The sequence below is a fragment of the Wolffia australiana genome, chromosome 6 (genome assembly GCF_029677425.1).
Source record: "Wolffia australiana isolate 7733 chromosome 6, ASM2967742v1".
NCBI classification, from domain to species: Eukaryota; Viridiplantae; Streptophyta; class Magnoliopsida; order Alismatales; family Araceae; genus Wolffia; species Wolffia australiana.
This window is the reverse complement of record NC_135840.1, coordinates 11,661,676-11,677,097: the sequence shown is the minus strand read 5'-3', so window position 1 is coordinate 11,677,097 and position 15,422 is coordinate 11,661,676. Positions and strand designations below refer to the sequence as shown.

At 38.2% G+C, this 15,422-nt stretch overlaps 1 pseudogene; it reads left to right on the top strand.

Moving 5' to 3' along the window:
- The first annotated feature begins 10,177 nt into the window (after positions 1-10,177).
- On the top strand, positions 10,178-15,370 carry LOC144704966 (ent-kaur-16-ene synthase, chloroplastic-like; annotated as a pseudogene).
- Positions 15,371-15,422: the final 52 nt, after the last annotated feature.

Genomic DNA, 15,422 nt, shown 5'->3' with positions numbered 1-15,422 from the left:
TAGGTGTCATATCATTGGGCATGCCTGAACAGTCTCTAAATTTTCTGTTTCCCTGGCGAATCACCTCGTAGGCTTTCCTCACTTTAAAAGGGGCATTGGTCTAGTCCCACCCTTTTTTGTCTTAACTGGGGCATAGCTGGTTCAAAGCTTGTTGCATCTCCAAGAGATGATTAATTTTCTAATAAATTCTTCAAAATCTAATTGGGAGCATTTTAATTGTTATTTTGTTTTAATGGTACTTATCAACTTAGTTTTATCTTCCTTGACTTTGATTGGGTTCTCGCTGATGGATGACGATGATAGATTTTCCCACTTAATTTTTGGATCGTTGAAGCTGATTAGTTTTTGAATAAATTCTGTACAATATTCTTGGAAGGATTTCAATTGTTTTCTTATTTTATGGGTACTTGTCCACTTATCTTCATTGACTCTGATTGTCTTCTCACTGATGGATGACAATGATAGATTATCCCGTTTAATCTTTGGATCATTGAAGCTGATTAGTTTTTGAATGAATCCTTTAGAATCTAATTGGAAGGATTTAAATTGTTTTTTTATTTTCATGGTACTTACCAACTTAATTTTATCTTCCTTGACTTTGGTTGGGTTCTCACTAATAAATGATGATGATAGAATTATCCTGTTTAATTTTTGGATCATTGAAGCTGATTAGTTTTGAATAAATTCTTTACAATCTACTTGGAAGGATTTTAATCATTTTATTATTTAAATGATACTTGTTGGAAGCTAAGAGGGGGGGTGAATTAGCTTATCTTCTTTTTGTTTACCTAGTTAGCTTTTAAGATTCCTTGATTTGACACTCACCTTCTTTCTCTCGAACACTTAGATTTACTTGGTTCCTCGATCCGCTTAGTGATCGAGTCAATCCAAGGCCCCCCCTTCGAGTCCAAATTAGGACTCAGGATAATCTTACTAAGGATCCTCCCTTGTAAGGTACCCTAACCCAACTTACAGAGTTGCTTCTGCAGAGGAGTCTTCCGATGGCACGTCACGTTCTTTGGTGCACGAGCTTCAACCCCGAACCGCCTTCGGGTAGACCGTCACGAACTCTTCCTCGTACGTCCACTTCCCTCGTCACCGTCACGTCCTTGGTGCCACCAACGTCACCTCCCTGCCTTCTTGATCTTCGTCACCTGTTCAGATTAGTGGAAGAAACGATATACCGCTCCCCGTGATTGATCAAAGGTCAATCACCGCTCTCAATGATGTATGAATGATCAAACAAACTAAGATTCAAATGTAATATCAAGATAAATTCTGAAAACCTGTTTCATAAGTACTTTCAAGATCAACAAATCAATTCCTCTTAATCACTTTCAAAAATAATATCAATCCCTTCACAAAATCTCATAAAAATCACCACTAACTCAATGATTGTGGAGGAAACTATCACCCTATTCAGTAAATAAATGAATGATGAAAATTAAAAACTTCCCTTAACAATGGAGAAGCACAGCCACACTGATTGCAGGGGAGAAACTTCACAAGAAGCAGCACTTTCTTCTTCAAGAGTAGCACAAGAGAGATGTTTTTCAAAAGGGATACCTCAACCCTTACTCTGAAGGGGTATTTATAGGGGTAGAGGGGTAGATTGTAATTTTCTGAGAATTTCAAAAAAAATTCGAGCTCAAAAGGAGCTGTAATTAATTTTTTATGATTTTTAAAAGTTTTATAGAAAGTTTCCTTAATTAAAAAATTAATTATAGTAATTAATGCTAATTAAAGTAGTTAGGTTTAATATAGGAATTTCAAAAGTCGAAAAAAAATACGATTTTTAGAAATAAGAAATGATTTTGGTAAGTCAACCGTCGGACCCGACCTTTGGAATAAATCGAATTTCCTAATTCGATTTTTCGGGTCCAAAGTACATTATATATAAATAATTTATTTCTACACTAAGAGATGACTTCTGGCGCAGTGGTAAATCGCTTCATTACTGAGGCGGAGGTCTTGGGTTCAAATCTCGTTCTCCCCATATATATATATATTTTTAATTCAATCTTTAGTAGCGGACCCGACCTCGGATTTAACTTGTTAAATCCGCCCGTCGGGTCCGCCACTAAGGCTAATGGGCTCCGCCCATTTAGGCCTTATTGGGCCCTTCTTAAATGAACTAAAATGCCAGAAATTTATTTAGAAGTCAATTTTGCACTATTTAAAATACTTTTACTTGTTTAAAAAATTCAGAAAAATATTTATAATATTTTTAAAGTATTTAAAAATATTTCTAAGGCTTCTGAAAATAATTTCAACATACGTTAAATATGAAATGACTTTTTAAAATATTCTAAAGTATTAAAATAACATTTTAATACTCTAAAACTATTTTCAGAAATTTTAAAAAACAATTTTCATTCTCCCATGTACTTTATGATTATTCTAGTTTATTTTATAGTTTTAACACATTTAAAAAACATAATCTTAAAATATTTTAAGCTCTAATTATAAATTAGTTTCTTAATTATAAATTCATGATATTAATGTAATTTAGTGTACATTAAAACACAAAAACCTCAACAATACTTATCAACTTAGTTTTATCATCCTTGACATTGATTGGGTCTCGTTGATGGATGACAATAATAGATTATCCCGTTTTATCTTTGGATCGTTGAACCTGATTAGTTTTTGAATAAATTATTTTAAATCTAATTAGAAGGATTTTAATTGTGTTTTTTATTTTAATGATACTTATCAACATAATTTTATCTTCCTTGACTTTGGTTAGGTTCTCATTGATGGATGATGATGATAGAATTATCCCGTTTAGTTTTTGGATCATTGAAGCTGATTAGTTTTTTAATAAACTCTTTAGAATCTAATTGGAAGGATTTAAACTATTTTATTATTTTAATGGTACTGAGTTTTTGGGTTCAGTGCTTTGGTTCGTCCATAATTTTCCATGGATGCGGAAGCGTGTCGATCGATTCACACTAAATCTTTAAAACGAAACATTGAATGTACCTTTTGGGAAACTCGTTCCACCCTTGACGTTGTCGCTCCGAGACTGTTCTGAAGCCGTTCACGCATCCGACCTCTAGAAGTATCCACACGATTACTCGGCGCTTGGATCTCCACGTCTTCTTCTTCAACTTTTCTTAAAAATCTTGAAGATCTCTTTACCATGAAGACACTCTTCCTTGGATAAGTGGAGAAGGGAGTGAAGAAGGGAGGGGCTATCAAATCAGGCTTGCATGGGTGCTTAAAATGAAACCCCTTTCCTTCATTATATTTTACTAATGGTTTTTCTTACATACCCTACAAAGTAAAATATATCCACCAATGCCCTTATGACATTGTGCGTGTGACCCTCTAGGCCCATGTATCATTCTAGTAAATAACTTTAGTGGCACAATAACATTAATTGGCCAACCTTATTAATTAACTATATCAATGTATAGATTAATTAAATAAGGATCGATTTAACCCAGTTGATAGGTTAAGTTTCCAGCCCGTGGGGTGGCAAGCTACACCTCGTGCTCTTGAAGATACCGAGTAGTCTCCAACTCTCTCACAGAACCTTTACCGCCATCGGTTACCGTATATGTATAATACATCATTTGGACAAGACCCTCGAACGACTTGGGATATGGTTTATCGTCAAACCCTAATCCGTCATTTGATTAGTAGTCATGTGTAACTAGATCATTGGAGAATGCCTTATCCAATATCCTCACTACCCTGGACTGGGATTTTTCTCCATCATCTTCCTTGAGTCAATCTCCTCTTATATTGAGGGCGGAGGATCCTGTCTTGACCACTCAATCAACTCCGTAAGCTTCTTACGACATTTGATCTATAACTTATTTGAATCCCATGATTAAATGCTCATAAGTCATAGTCTAAATGTAGTTGTCCACTCAAGAGATGTCCTTGGTGTCTCAGGTAAGTGAATCACTTATACAACTATGACTTGAATTAACCTGATTTGCGATTAGATATAATACCATTCAGGGATTTGTATGGATCAATTTAGTGAACTCTTTCTCCACAGATCACCCATTATCTGTCCTTAGTATCGCCACACTAATAGTCAAAGGATCAGCTATACTTATAGTATAAGTAGGATCTGCTAGTGCTATTCTATCCAGGTAATTCGATAGGAGTCTCGACTATCCATTGAATAGGAATATTTAGAATGCATGTTTAAAGACTATTCATCATTGTATTATGATATCATCATAATTCACTGAGTCATTGCACGTATTTATAGACTTCATTATAAACATCACACGGAATAATAATGAACGCAAATATTTTATTCAATGAACATAAATAAACATAGTAGTGTGATTGGCTTGACGACCACATAATATCCACCATTATCAACTTAATTTTATCTTCCTTAACTTTGATTGGGTTTTCGCTGATGGATGACAATGAAAGATTTTCCCATTTAATTTATAGATCGTTAAAGCTGACTAGTTTTTGAATTAATTCTTTAGAATCTACTTGGAAAGATTTTGAAATGTTGTTTTTTTTAATGGTACTTATCAACATAATTTTGTCTTCCTTGACTTTGGTTGGGTTCTCACTCATGCGTGATGATGATATAATTATCCTGTTTAATTTTTGGATCGTTGAAGCTGATTAGTTTTTGAATAAATTATTTAGAATCTAATTGGAAGGATTCAAATTGTTTTATTTTATTTTATTGGTACTTATCAATATATTTTTATCTTCCTTGACTTTGATGGGGTTCTCGCTGATGGATGAGGATGATCAATTTTCCCTTTTAATCTTTGGATCGTTGAAGCTGATTAGTTTTTGAATGAATTCTTTAGGATCTACTTAAAATGATTTTAATTGTACTTTCATTTTAATGGTACTTATCAATTTAATTTTATCCTCCTTCACTCAGATTGGGTTCTCGCTGATGGATGAGGATGACAGATTAACCCATTTAATATTTGGGTCACTGAACCTGATGAATATTTTAATAAATTGTTTCGAATCTAATTGGAAGGATTTTAATTGTTTTTTATTTTAATGGTAGTTATCAACTTAATATTATCTTCCTTGACTTGGATTGGGTTCTCCCTAATGGATGAGAATGATACCTATCAATTTAATTTTAGCTTCCTTCACTCATATTGGGTTCTCGCTGATGGATGAGGATGATAGATTATCCCATTTAATATTTGGGTCATTGAACCTGATGAATTTTTTAATAAATTCTTTAAACTTTAATTGGAAGGATTTTAATTAATTTTTTTCATTTAATGGCAGTTATCAACTTAATTTTATCTTCCTTGACTTGGATTGGGTTCTCACCAATGGATGACAATTATAGATTATCCCGTTTAATTTTTGGATAGTTGAAGTTTCTTAGTTTTTTAATAAATTCATTAGAATCTAATAAAATTATTTCAATTGTTTTTTTATTCCTTTTTCCTCAATATTATCTTCTTTGTTTCTGGTTTGGTCCTCGCTGATATTTGACGATGATATAATCATCTTTTTTAATTTTTAGATCCATGAAGCTGATTCATTTGGAAATAAATTATTTAGAATTTATTTGGATGATTCATCTATTAGCTCTTTATGATGGCTATTTGTTCTTGTTAGATGATATGCTTGAAGAGTTTTATACTATTGTCCTTGAGAATAACTCACATATGATTTTTCCTCTGTTTCTAGTGTCTGCGCCATCTGTATCAATGAGTAAGAGCGAGGGCATTGCCTCTTTGGTACGTTAATGTTTTCTCCTGATACCCTCCTACGAGATAGACAACTTTGCGTTATCATTGTTTTTTGCGACACTAATGATTAATTTTATTTATTTTTAGGCTCTTCAAAGAAATATTGGAAGAATTAAGAGAGGCCTGTTGAGCTTTATCTTTCCATTTTAAAATATAAATTTTATTTTTGAAGAACATATATTTCCATTTTCTTCCAATACCTCATGTGAAAAATTTTCAGGAATACTTGGATCTCAACCTCGAGTTGTATCTAGTATCCCTACCATAGACAAAACAAATAATGTATCATCATCAATACCAGATGTGGATATTGGTAATGATATATATCATCATTAGTACCTCATTCTATGATGAAAAATCAAAATTATTTATCTATTTCAGGATCAAATAATTTACAAGAAAATCTTGCATTAATTCCACATGACTCTGTTTCTCTAGATATTTACAGTGCAAAAAATTCTACATCAAACCCATATACTATTTTAGACATTTCTAGTACCCTTGACAAAGCACCTGAGCCAGGAGTTCCACTTAAAATAAAAGCCCTTAGGGATGTCTATCTTATTGATGATTGGAGAAATACTCATCTCTCTTTTTCAGTCATTAAGCATCATATTCGTGAGTGATTGTTTACAAGTATTAGTTGTATAGAACCAAGCACCTACAATGATGCATCCAAAGATAACAATGGGATGCAAGCGATGCAAGTAGAACACAATGCTCTTATACAAAACAAGACTTGGACATTAGCTCCAAGAAATCAAAACTTTAATGTGATAGGTTGTAAATGGGTGTATGAGTTGAAATACAAAACTGATGGAACCATTGACAGATATAAAACCAGACTAGTAGCTAAGGGGTTGAAACAGCAACAAGGATCAAATTTTAATGGAATTTTTTGCCCTGTGATTAAACATACAACAATTCAATTACTGATCTCTCTTGCTATTAGCTATAGTTGGAAAATACATCAGTTAGATGTATCAAATGCGTTTCTTCATGGATAATTGGAAGAAAAACTGTCTACACGGAACAGCCTCCAGGTTTAAAGATTTATCTCATTCTGTGATGGCACAACGCAGCCCGAGCCCCCTGTAACGTATTCGGAGATGTCACCATCATCAGCAACATTGTCGTTGGTACGCGTTCAGCTTGCCCGGTGAGCCAAGGCGATGGTACGCACACCCGGATTTAAATATTCCGAGTGATGAGTATGCTATTATGTTTTCGTTCGTCGTTTTCTTTTGTCATTTTTTGTTGGATTCCTATCCAGGTTTTTTGCGTTTTCCCTTCATGTCGTTCCCCATTACTCTCATGTTGTAGTGAGGGGAAGTCCAACCTATAAGTATTTCCCCTCCTCCTATTAAGGGGTTTAGAACATCTCCTTTTTTTTATTTTCCCCTTTTCTTTTCCTTTCTCTTTTCCTTTCTCTAGTTTCCTTTTTTTGATTTAGGCCATGTACGTTAAGGCCCATCTGCTCCCCTATAAAAGGGATTGGATGGTGCCCTAAAATGCACCCTTGTTGTTTTGTTGAAAGAATTTTTCCACATTAGAGAAGAAGGGGTCACGTACCAAGAGGAAGTAGAAGGAGAAATAAGGGAAGGAATGAGAAGAGGAGGGAGGAATAAAGGTCCGCCACCGTCGCTGCCGCCCAGTCGCCGGCCTGCCGCTGCCACTGCGCCACCAGCCCGCCGTGCTACCCAGGGCCGCCTTCGCGCGCACCGCATGTGGCTACCCACGCCACACTGCGCGACTCACCCCCGCGTGAATCGCCGCGTCGTCCACCATCGTACGCAGTCGCCATCCCATTCCCCCACTTCTGCACCGTCGCTGCGCACACCCAGGGCCGGCAGTGCCGCCCGCCATCACCCACGGTCAGCACCCCTACTCCCCTGTCTGCACCTTCGCCGGCACTTGCTCAGGGCCGTTTGAGCCACCCGCAGCCGCCTGCTGCCGCCAGCTGCTGCTGCTTGCTGCCCCGTGTTCGCGCGACTTCACCCACACTCGCCCGAGCCACCTAAACCGCCTACCGCTGCCGTGAACGCCGCCTGTGCCTCCATGCACCCATACGTGCCGCACTCGGTGTGCGCATGTTACCTACGGCTGCCTCTTAAATGTCCGCGAAGTCGCCACTCGAGTGCGCACTCTTATGACGCTGTGAGCGCCGATGTCGCCACTTGCGCACATGACGCTGGTGCCACCCACTGCTGCAAACGTTGTGCTGCGCCACGCCCACAAGTCCACTACGCGCTGCCCCACTAGAGCCGCCTACTGTCCGCCAGCTGTTCCGCCCGTTCCATGCGCCTATGGTGCATCGGCGCCGCCGATCAACCACCTCAACACCCTCGTCTCTGACGACGCTGCACTGGACCTACGCACGAGACTACGGCGACTATTCCTTGGACGTCGATGAGGTACGCTGTTCTGTCCCCATATCTTATTTCTTTCAGTGCATTTTCGGTTGCGTCCACCGCACTCGGGTTAGATGTAGGTGAGCGAGCAAGGCTGAGTGAAGTACGCGAAATCAGAGTGTCTTACCTGTTTGGTACGAGCTGGGTTCGCCCGTCCTGTGACACCACACCCGGCGGGGTCATCCCGTTTGGCGCCGTAGTCGTCCTCAACCCTCTTAGGAGAGGTTTGAGAGGTCTACCCTACCACACCAGGTGACTCTGTCAATTTCCTGAACGTCGGCCAATCCCGCGAGTCGACACTTGCACGCACCACAGTTTACCGCTTTGCATTTCATCCTCGTTTGCTTGTCTGCCTACATCGCCGTAGTCCGACTACCCCCATCTATTATCGGCATCGCGTCTTTGCATTCGGTGTCGATCAGACGACATTCCGACGACGTCCTACATCATTCTGACTTTATTTGCTTGCTTAAAAAATCAATTTATGGTTTGAAACAATCTCCTAGAGCCTGGTTTCATAAATTGTCAGCATCATTGCATGTTCTTGGTTTTGTTGGTTCTAAAAATGATACTTCCATATTTTTTAAAACAAATTATGTTACGGTTTTTACTTTAAAATATGTTGACAATATTTTGATAATTTCTCCCAAAATTAAAGAAATTCAATATGTTCTCTCTAAACAACATGAACAATTTGCAATTCCTGATTTAGGACCTGCTAAACATTTCCTCAGTATTGGGCAGGTGACAAAGAGGATAGAAGATCAACTAGGGTGTATTTGATTTACATTGGGAAATATTTGGTGTCATGGAACTCTAAGAAACAATTAATGGTGACAAGTTCTAGTACCGAAGCTGAGTATGAAGCATTAGCAAACGCTACAGTACAAATTTTATGGATTCAATATTTGCTGAAAGAACTGAATATTTCATCTGAATCCACTCCGACATTGTGGTCTGATAATATAGGCGCAAAATATCTTGCCGCCAATCCTATATTTCATTCTAGGATGAAGCACATTTATATTGACTACCATTTCGTTCGGGAAGAAGTTGCAGCAGGAGCACTCAAGATCCAATTCATCAAAACGATAGCCAATAAGCTGATTGTCTAACCAAACCATTGTCCAAATCTCATTTTATTTTCTCAGGGACAAGCTCAACGTCCTCTGCGTCGGCGATGATCTTGCGGGGGGGTAGCGAGGAGTTGTACTCACCTCGTTGTCCGCCAAGTGAAAGCTATGGAGTCAGCGAACTCGGCGTCTCAAGCAGTAAGCTCAGCAACCTTTTGAAGATTAGTTAGTAAAATCTAATAAATAATATATACTCATTAGAGACTAGAAAATAGGATTCAATATACGTTGAAAGATAGAATAGGATTGAATATAGAATACGATCAAATATATATTGTTAGGATTAAACAATAGGGAGTTAAAATGGTCAGGATTAGATCTCACACATTGGTTATATATGATGGATCCACGACACTGATCAACAGTTGTGATCAGTGCACCTAAGGTGTTATAACGCTATAGATTAAATAAATATATCTGTTACAATGTAACAGTACACGGCACTAATCAACGGTTGTGATCGATGCACCCAAGGCATTATAACAGTCAAGATTAAAAACAGTAATTTGAATATATATATCCGTTGCACATCATTACAATGGATATATACGCTTCACTAGTTACTATTTTTAATTACCTATATACAGTATAACTTTCCAACCAATGTTAAGATAATCTTTGTGGGTTAATACAACGATCTTAATCTACTTGTGTCTTACTACCCTCTTCCTTCTTTCCTCTTCTTTTCTCTTTTCTTCATTCTGTTCTTTTGCTTCCGATTGCGGAGATCAATCAAGCTTAACATGGTATCAGAGCATCCGATTATCAAGGCAAAATAAACAATCGTTGCCGCATCATCTCCAATCACCTCGTCCTCAACGAGGAATAGTATCACCATTGGACAAGTCCCAGTGAATATCTCGCCAGGGGCCATCGTTTTGGTCAAGCTCAATGATGAAAATTACCAGACATGGAGGAGTTCGATTCTTCCCATTCTGAACGGGTATGAGTTAATTACATTTGTTCATAGTGACCTGCCTCTTTTTTCTATTCAAGATCGACAGGGCAATATAGTGGAGAATCTAGGGTACAGACAACGGTGGTTAAACGACTAGAAAGTTCTAGGATTTCTTCATTCGACTCTATCAGAGGCTGTAATTCCATGCATCAGTCAAGCCAACATGACCTGAGAAGCTTGGAATTTACTGGAAGGCACCTTCTCTGGAAGGAACAAATCAAGAGTCATGGAACTTCATCGACAATTTCACACTGTGACAAAAGGTACCATGAACATCGACGAATATGTGAGACATTTCAGATTTTTTATTGAGTCATTGGAAGCTGCTGGAGTAAAGGTCAATGAGGATACAACACACTACACCTTTGTAAGAGGTCTAGGTATAGAATACAGTCAGTTTTTTTATGTGTTAATGCCAATCTTCATCACATGAAATTCAAGAAGATTGTGACCAATCTCAAGGTGCAAGAAATCTATCTCTCTTATCAACAAAAGGCAAGTTCAAGTGCATTCCATCCCATGGCTAATCAAATTCAAGTGCAGAATTCTACATCAATCAACATGCCAAGAACAGAGAGCTATCAATCAAGAGGCTACAAGTCAAATAGAGGTCGAGGCAGAGGGAGGTCCAACAGGTTTCAGCCACGGCGTTAAATATGCACTCAATTTGACCACAGAGCTCATGAATGTCAAGAGTTCACAAGAAGTCAACAAAACTGGATGCAATCCAGACAAAATTATCAGGCAAATCCTCAAGCATGTACTGTAAATAACTCAGGAGAAGGAACATGGTTCCTAGACTATGGGGCAACACACCATGTTACAACGAATCCAAACATGATCTCATCCACTACAAACTTTCAAGGAAATGAACATGTGCAGATTTCAAAATTCTATCCATTGTTCTTCTAAAATTTCTACTTGTGATAAAAATTTATTTCTAAAGGATATACTACACATACTTGATATTAAAAATAATTTGTTATCTGTTCATAAACTAATAGTGGCTAATAATGTTTTTGTTGAATTTCATCCATTTTATTGCCTCAGGTGTGATGTCCGCATATCCCTGAACAAGATGGAACAACAGAACAAAAACACACACATGCAGTTGTGACAGCCTTGGCCTTACTACATCATGCATAGATGCCAAAGAAATCTTGGGCTGAGGCAGTAGTAACTGCCACAAACAAACTCTTCAATAGGGCCTCTCGAGTAGTGAAATTTCTGTCTCAGGTTATGACACTGCCTGGGTGGCTATGTTGACCTCTGTAGAATCTTCAAACAAGATTCCAATGTTTCATTAGTGCATTGATTGGATTCTACAGAATCAGCAACTAGATGGCTCATGAGTTTCTCACGATCATCGTCCTTTTCTCATAAAGTATGCTTTTTCTTCAACTCAGGCATGTGTGATAGCTCTTAAAAAATGGAACCTTGGAGAGAAAATGAGAGATAAAGGTACGGCTCTAGGTTCTTAATCAGCCCCTTAAAAAAGTCATTTCTGTTATGGCACATGCTTCTCTGCGTAGGAATCTAGTATATCTTGTCTAATTGGTCTGTAATCGGGGATGACAAACTTGAGACCCCATTTGGATTTTATATAACTTTTCCTGGCATGATAAAGTTAGCAATGGATACGGGTTTGCATCTACATCTGGGCTAAGCAGAACTAGCAAGAGTTATCCTGGTGCGAGAAATGGAGTTAGAAAGGTTCACAAACATCAGAAATATTTATTTTTTATTTTTTTGGAAACTTCACCATCTCTGGATATAAATAATTCAAATTGGCTCTGATACCAGTTGATACGTTCCCTGCAGGACGTATCACCTCTATGTAATTCCAATACCTAAAACCTCATTTGGAATGTAATGTACGGGCTAAGGAAGAGATGAGCGAGGGAGTTCCTGTGATGGCGAGAACGGGAATGGCCAGGGAAGAGGCCGAACAGAGAAGGTAGGGATCAACCAAAGACGAGCCACCTGAAGACGCGGTGAAGAAGACGGGACTTGACCATAGAGGGGAGAAAGGACACAAACAACTGCTAAGATTGCTTTCAGTTTGCTCTCCTAAGGGGAGGGTTGTGGTATTTAAAGGAAACTTGGAAAGGGAAGACATAGACGACCCTAATGGCTGAAAGACGAAGCTGCCCCCTAGGAGGATCGGGAATCATATCATATTCCCTCTTCTTTTCTACCTTGAGTCGCAAAATTAAAGGATGTATTTATCCTGATCATGTACGGTATCCCCAAATTGAACAACAAATGGATTGGACAAGCTCAGTTTGGAATGCCATCCAATATCCTGGGATAGGACACGGGATGCACCCCTGGAGATGTCCAGGGACTCCCAGTGTTTGTAACGTCCCCTCAAGCAGATAAAAATCCATCAGGTCTTTCCCCATTCCATGAAGTCATCCTCCAAGACTAGCAGCCCATCCCACATTGCAGCGTATGGGACGGGATGCGATTCATGGTGTGTGTCGTCAAGTTACCAGCTCTACATGTACATATTCTAGTCAGAGACTGAAATTTCACGCTCCATTAGGCCTTTTTTAATCATCAAAAGGTGATGAATGTGTTATGAATATTGAGTATACTGATAAGAAGAAAATGTTTATGCGTATGTGCATTCAATGTAATGCCACATTATTTAACCTTTTTTTCATTATTAGATTTCATGCAGCGTCATGTGCTAAATCTATTCCTACACATTCTACTTCTCCTATTCTTTCTTTCTCATTTGTTCTCCTTGTGTTTCTTTAATTTTTCATTTCGATGTACTAATGCAAATTGATATGGTCCCCGTCTTCCTGTCATACCTGGGGCTAGTTCAGTTGTTTCAGCCTGATAAGGACATTTATTTAATTTTCACTATGCTTGTATTCCCTCTAAATATATCAGCCTTCCCTTAGGTGGAAAGAGAAGGAAGTATAGCCAGTCCATCATGTGGACGCTCACATATAAATTTGGCAAAGTTTTATGTGGCGTTCGCCCTGGCAAAATTTACAGCTATCTTCTCTTCGATGGCGTTCACTCTGTTCGACTTCCTTCTATAAAACGTACATTTTTCATGCCTCGTGTCTAGCCCACATCCACCCTAGCTGACGACCACTCATGTGTCTCTCCCTCCTTTCCCGTACTCTACCCCATAGGAACTTGTGCGTTGTATCATAATCTGATGTTTTGAGTTTCAGTACCTTGTAATGAGAACTTTTTTGCATACAAAGCATTAAAAAGCCCATCTCAAGGAGCAGAAATATAAATGGCACTTGTGTCCGAAGGATTGGACTTAATGCCAGAGTGGGAAAAAGTGAAAAAATATCAATGAAAGAATGGATCTATCCTTGACTCCTCTTCCACCACTACTGCAATCCTAGCTCAATACCAAAATGCTACGTGTTTGGAATATTTAAGTACGTTTCTTCAGATGCTTGGGAATGGCGGTATGAAGTGACATTCCTATGTTGCTAGTTTGTAATATGCCTACTAAAAATTAAATATTTTTGAATTCTCCCTTATTGTTTTTGACAATTCCATACCAGTACTCTTCCAAAATTTCCATTCAAATTCAAATTATTGATCTCCTTGAGGACCTTGGAATTGCTTATCATTTTACAGGCGAAATAGAGGATATTTTGAAGGAGGCTCACAGGTAGAGAAACGAAGATGTTTTATTTTTATCACAATGGACAAAGGAATCATGAAGATATTTTATTTTGACCTCTAACCATTATGATCAGTTGATATTTTTGCTGAATACACGCTCTGGCTGAAGAATGATGAAGAAATAATATCAAGCCTCATGACTTATGCTTTGGCATTCCCTCTGCTCCGAATGCACAGATATAGAGTGTCAGCTAGTATATTTTTTTATTAATAAATGCTTCTTTTGATTCTGGATTCTGCTTTTTTCAATAATATCTGATCAAATCCAGGTCCAATGGCTTGCATGGTCGGGTACTTCCATGATTCAATGGATGGATTTCTGGAAAATTCTTAGGCAGTTCTCGAGCAGTACAAGGCTGCCTACCTTAGATTCCCTGGCAAGGTTTACCTGAGGGATCGGGGCATCTGGGCTAGCAATTTTCTTTTGAAAGGAATAACAAAATATGGAGAAAATGGAAATCTTGAAGAGGTAAGTAAGAGGATGTCGCTGATATATATAGATAAAGTTTTTTCTATATATATAATCATCATCATCATCATGTTTTTTTCTGGTACAAGACAAATGGCAAGACAAGAAGGAGACAATGAACAGATCATGGCAAGAGAAAGATGAATTTTTCATGGGATAGTTTGGACATACAACAATGACAATGACATATTCATCTCCATCATCAACATCAACATCATCATCATTATCATGGATGGGAAGCACTTTTTTTACTCTTTTTTTTGTGTCAGCTGATTTTATATTTTTGTTCATGACACTCTTTAGGTGAAGTCTGCCATAAAAACCTCTCGTTTTGGCAGTTTGGATCATCTCACTCACAGAAGAATATTACACTTTTAAAAACTGATCAATTTAGAGACAACAAATTGAGTTGTTGGTAAGTGATTTTTTTGTTCATTCAAACATATATGTGGCTTGTAACTAATAATTTTTTACAATACATTGTTGAAGGATGCATAATGATCTTACTAAGGATATCCTGGCCTTTGTGGTCGAAGAGTTTAATGGTAGCCAGAACATGTTCCAGAAAGAACTGGAGGAACTTAGGAGGTGATGGCTGAGCAGATCTACTAATACGATCTCTTTCTCCATTTCTATCAGATTTTGAATATCCATCGTTGACGTCTTTTTTTACCTCGATAGATGGATTAAAGAAAACAGAATTGATCAGCTTAAGGGCACTCGACAGAAGTTGATGGACTGCTACTTTTCTGCTGCTGCAACCATCTATGAGCCTCAAATAGCTGACACCAGATTATCATGTGTTAAAAGTGGGGTCCTCACCACTGTGGTTGATGACTTCTTTGATGTCACTGGATCTCGAGAAGAACTCATCAATCTCATCCAGCTCGTGGACCAGTAATTCTTTGTCTATTACATCTATGTTCGTCCTCTTCCCTCTCCACCCCCAACTCAAGGGAAGCATGAATCCATGAGGTCTTCTACCTCATGGGCCGGCCCATCCATTGTAGCCTTCCCCCCTTGAAGATCACCTCGTTTCTATGGATCCATATACCCCAG